The 5,000-nt window shown below is 55.1% G+C and overlaps 1 non-coding gene across 1 annotated transcript in view; it reads right to left on the reverse strand.

Annotated features, from left to right (window-relative positions):
* Positions 1-795, reverse strand: part of LOC126147001 (small subunit ribosomal RNA) — a 1,909-nt gene extending 1,114 nt beyond the window's left edge. The window contains exon 1 of the ribosomal RNA XR_007529897.1: positions 1-795. This exon is cut by the window's left edge and continues 1,114 nt beyond it. This is a non-coding gene — a ribosomal RNA (small subunit ribosomal RNA).
* Between the last annotated feature and the right edge of the window lie 4,205 nt (positions 796-5,000).

The raw sequence follows: 5,000 nt of genomic DNA on the forward strand, positions 1-5,000 counted from the left end.
GATTTCAACGGGGTCCGCCTCGGGACGCACGAACACGCACGAGGCGGTCGCACGCCTTCGGCTCGCCCCACCGGCAGGACGTCCCACGATACATGCCAGTTAAACACCGACGGGCGGTGAACCAACAGCGTGGGACACAAATCCAACTACGAGCTTTTTAACCGCAACAACTTTAATATACGCTATTGGAGCTGGAATTACCGCGGCTGCTGGCACCAGACTTGCCCTCCAATAGATACTCGTTAAAGGATTTAAAGTGTACTCATTCCGATTACGGGGCCTCGGATGAGTCCCGTATCGTTATTTTTCGTCACTACCTCCCCGTGCCGGGAGTGGGTAATTTGCGCGCCTGCTGCCTTCCTTGGATGTGGTAGCCGTTTCTCAGGCTCCCTCTCCGGAATCGAACCCTGATTCCCCGTTACCCGTTACAACCATGGTAGGCGCAGAACCTACCATCGACAGTTGATAAGGCAGACATTTGAAAGATGCGTCGCCGGTACGAGGACCGTGCGATCAGCCCAAAGTTATTCAGAGTCACCAAGGCAAACGGACCGGACGAGCCGACCGATTGGTTTTGATCTAATAAAAGCGTCCCTTCCATCTCTGGTCGGGACTCTGTTTGCATGTATTAGCTCTAGAATTACCACAGTTATCCAAGTAACGTGGGTACGATCTAAGGAACCATAACTGATTTAATGAGCCATTCGCGGTTTCACCTTAATGCGGCTTGTACTGAGACATGCATGGCTTAATCTTTGAGACAAGCATATGACTACTGGCAGGATCAACCAGGGAGCTGCGTCAACTAGAGCTGAGCAGCCGGCCGCCCGGGAGTGTGTCCCGGGGGCCCGCGCGAACACGCAAGCGTCCGCTCAATTATTCTGCAAACAGGAGGAGGCTGAGCTCCCCTGCACAATACACCTCGAAACCCTCTCAGGTCCCGGCGGCGCGCAGCGCCGTCCTAAGTACTTGGTCGGGTTCGAGAGAGGCGCAATCGCCCGGAGTTAGGCGAGTAGACGCTTTAGGTGCGACCACCCGTGCTCCCAACTGAGCTTGCCGCTGCCGACAGAGGCCCGGGAGCGTGCTGTCGTGGCATTGCCGGCGGGAGACAACACGCGCCACCTACGGTGACCGGCAGCTCCAACGCCAGCGCCACAGAAGGGAAAAGGCCCCACGTGGGTGCCGAAGCGAACTCTCCCAGCACAGCGCACGTGCCAACACGTCTGCACAACTGCGATACAAACCACCAGCGAGAACCGCTGGGGCGACCGAGCAGCAGACGGCGTCGCGGCGCCGAGTGCCGGGCGGCGGCGCATCCTCAACGCACACAGTCCTCAATCGGACCAGCACACTGCAGATGTCCACCGCGCTTCGCACCGGGCCGGCGAGGACCCACTTTGGCTGCACGGCGCCGCGCGCAGGGTGCCCCGGCGCGCAGCTGCGCCGCCTGCCGCGTCCGTCGGCCGGCGCGCCTGCCACTGGGCGCCCCCACCAGCCGGCTGTAGCGCGTGCGCCCACGCACCGCGCGGCCAGCACGCCGGGCGGCCCCCCCTCACCGGCCGGGGACAGTCCCACCCACCCACAGCCGCGTATCGCTTCACACCCAGATTCACATTCACGTTCGTTGGTATGGTGGGGACCGCTTCGTAGCTGTACCGATCGTTGCCCTCACAGATGTACCTCCAGCAAGGACAACCGCACCACAACGGGTTACCAGTTGTTCATTTGCGTAACGTCACCAGTAAACGTACACGTCCATCCCCGTTTGCAAAGTCAACTATTATTGCATGCCTGCCTGTCAGGTGTCAAGACACAATACGTCCGCTCACATCCACGCAACAAAATGTGCCCAACTAGAGGGCACGTGGAAGGTGCCCCCGTACGTATGCGATGTCCATTGCGCGACCAACTGTCAACCGGCCTCTGTAGCATGTCGCAGATGTGGAACGCGGGGCACCGTGCTATCACATTGTGTGAGAAGAGACTACTACGTCTGCATACACGCGCCACTACATGAACAGACGGCTCATGCTGATCGCCATCCACCGCGTCCATTACTCCCACACGTCTCTATGGCGTACCACACTGCAATGCAGCTGTTATGGCGAGATGACACGTAGCTGTGTGCACAACATCTGGACGGTATGGTTCACCGCAGTCTTTGTACGGTCACACATGTGCCAGAGTGTATCATTCAGTACATGAGGACCGCTGTGCAGTACAGTGTGTGGGTTAGGCGTACATCGGCGGACAGTGGACACAGGACAGAACACGACGTAGACTGAGTGCTTCGGCATGCACCTGACCGACCAGCTTGCGAAGGCAGGGGGAAGGGGGAAGGGTGGGGGGGGGGGCGATGTACGTCCTGCTGGCGTCCACATTACAGTGTATAGCGTGAGCATGTAAAAAGGAAGCAACACTTGCGACGTGTTGAACATGAAACGATACACATGAGACCGGGGAGTGCGAGTCGCGAACTATTCTGAGCGGGTTGCGGTTGGACAACAATACATTAATGTAACGTGTCATATGCCAATTACAGAGCAGGGTAAGGCACAACCTGGGTCAGGTTAAGGCACAACCTGGGTCAGGTTAAGGCACAACCTGGGTCAGGTTAAGGCACAACCTGGGTCAGGTTAAGGCACAACCTGGGTCAGGTTAAGGCACAACCTGGGTCAGGTTAAGGCACAACCTGGGTCAGGTTAAGGCACAACCTGGGTCAGGTTAAGGCACAACCTGGGTCAGGTTAAGGCACAACCTGGGTCAGGTTAAGGCACAACCTGGGTCAGGTTAAGGCACAACCTGGGTCAGGTTAAGGCACAACCTGGGTCAGGTTCGGGCACAACCTGGGTCAGGTTCGGGCACAACCTGGGTCAGGTTCGGGCACAACCTGGGTCAGGTTCGGGCACAACCTGGGTCAGGTTCGGGCACAACCTGGGTCAGGTTCGGGCACAACCTGGGTCAGGTTCGGGCACAACCTGGGTCAGGTTCGGGCACAACCTGGGTCAGGTTCGGGCACAACCTGGGTCAGGTTCGGGCACAACCTGGGTCAGGTTCGGGCACAACCTGGGTCAGGTTCGGGCACAACCTGGGTCACGTTGGGGCACGACGTGGGGTAGATTGCGGCACAACTTGGGGTAGATTGCGGCACAACTTGGGGTAGATTGCGGCACAACTTGGGGTAGATTGCGGCACAACTTGGGGTAGATTGCGGCACAACTTGGGGTAGATTGCGGCACAACTTGGGGTAGATTGCGGCACAAATTGCATTACATTGCGGTACAAATTGCATTACATTGCGGTACAAATTGCATTACATTGCGGTACAAATTGCATTACATTGCGGTACAAATTGCATTACATTGCGGTACAAATTGCGGTACAAATTGCGTTACATTGCGGTGCATATTGAGTTACATTGCGGTGCATATTGAGTTAGGTAACGGTGCAAAATAGGTTAGGTTAAGGTGCGACATAGGTTAGGTTAAGGTGCAACATAGGTTAGGTTAGGGTGCAAGATGGGTTAGGTTAAGGTGACATAGGTTAGGTTAAGGTGACATAGGTTAGGTTAAGGTGACATAGGTTAGGTTAAGGTGACATAGGTTAGGTTAAGGTGACATAGGTTAGGTTAAGGTGACATAGGTTAGGTTAAGGTGACATAGGTTAGGTTAAGGTGACATAGGTTAGGTTAAGGTGACATAGGTTAGGTTAAGGTGACATAGGTTAGGTTAAGGTGACATAGGTTAGGTTAAGGTGACATAGGTTAGGTTAAGGTGACATAGGTTAGGTTAAGGTGACATAGGTTAGGTTAAGGTGACATAGGTTAGGTTAAGGTGACATAGGTTAGGTTAAGGTGACATAGGTTAGGTTAAGGTACAAACTGGGTTGTTTTATGGTACACATTGCGTTGTAGTACAGTACATGTTATGTTTGGGTACGGTACACAATGTGGTATGGGATGGCGTGTTGGGGGGGGGGGGGCGAGGTTCGTTGATATTGACCGTAGGAAGTGGATGCGCGAGGCAGCGTCAGTGTGTCAAAGGAGGTATGTCACGTCGGGATGCGCTTTTCGCTAGTGAGAGGGGGGCGCGCCGTGTCTGTGGTTGCGGCAGACCTGTGTGTTTCATTCCCGCCGGTGTATTTGTGCTGTAAGACGATGGAGTGTGGTGATGTTGGGTGCACCCCTGTGTAGGACATGTGTGGGTGTTGATGGCTTATCTGAGCAATTGTGGTTGTCGGACGAGTGGGATATTGTGTTTTATGATTGGACCTCCTGGCCTGGTTATCATAGTCTGGTTGGTGTATTGTGGCGCATAGGATGCACCGGACGTTGGTCCATGCTGGCGCTTAATTATTGAATCTGTGTCTGTTACAGGCAGAGAGTAGTGTGTGATAGAGTGTGTGGGTGACGTGTGGTTACTTTTGTTTGCACAGACGTTCAGCATGTATAGGGGCATTTGCGTATTTGATCTATCTATGTGGGCATGCATAGTTTACTGAGCAGTGCTGCGAGGTGACTGAACTACGAGCGACGTACTCATTTACAGCGGAATGGTTGCCTTCTACCAAAGATGGAGTATCGACTCTACGACAGCGTTGGCACCGCAGGAACCGGTGTCGTAAAATGGCCCCCACACCGTCATCGTTGTGCGGGGTAGGGACCGTCCATATTCTGAGAGGAGCCCTGTTTGCCACAGGGCGTGGGGTCTCGCGTCCTGCGGTTCAGTGCCCCCAGGGAAGCGCGCGGAGGTGGTGCTGCTGCTGCTGTAGCAAGCGAGCTACTTAGAGCATGTATAGGGACAGCGGGAATATGGCATATTGCATATAACTCTTCATGAAACGCAAGATATAGGGGTGGATTGCACGTTACGAGTGCGGGAAGAGTCCGCCGTTCATCCGCTGGAGTTGCGATTTGGGCGGTTGGGGTGGGGCACGTGCGGGTGCGGGTGCGGGTGGAGCGATTGTCGGTCGACGACCTCGTGCGGCGCAGGCACTGGCGT

The sequence above is a fragment of the Schistocerca cancellata genome, unplaced genomic scaffold (genome assembly GCF_023864275.1).
Source record: "Schistocerca cancellata isolate TAMUIC-IGC-003103 unplaced genomic scaffold, iqSchCanc2.1 HiC_scaffold_838, whole genome shotgun sequence".
Classification (NCBI taxonomy): Eukaryota; Metazoa; Arthropoda; class Insecta; order Orthoptera; family Acrididae; genus Schistocerca; species Schistocerca cancellata.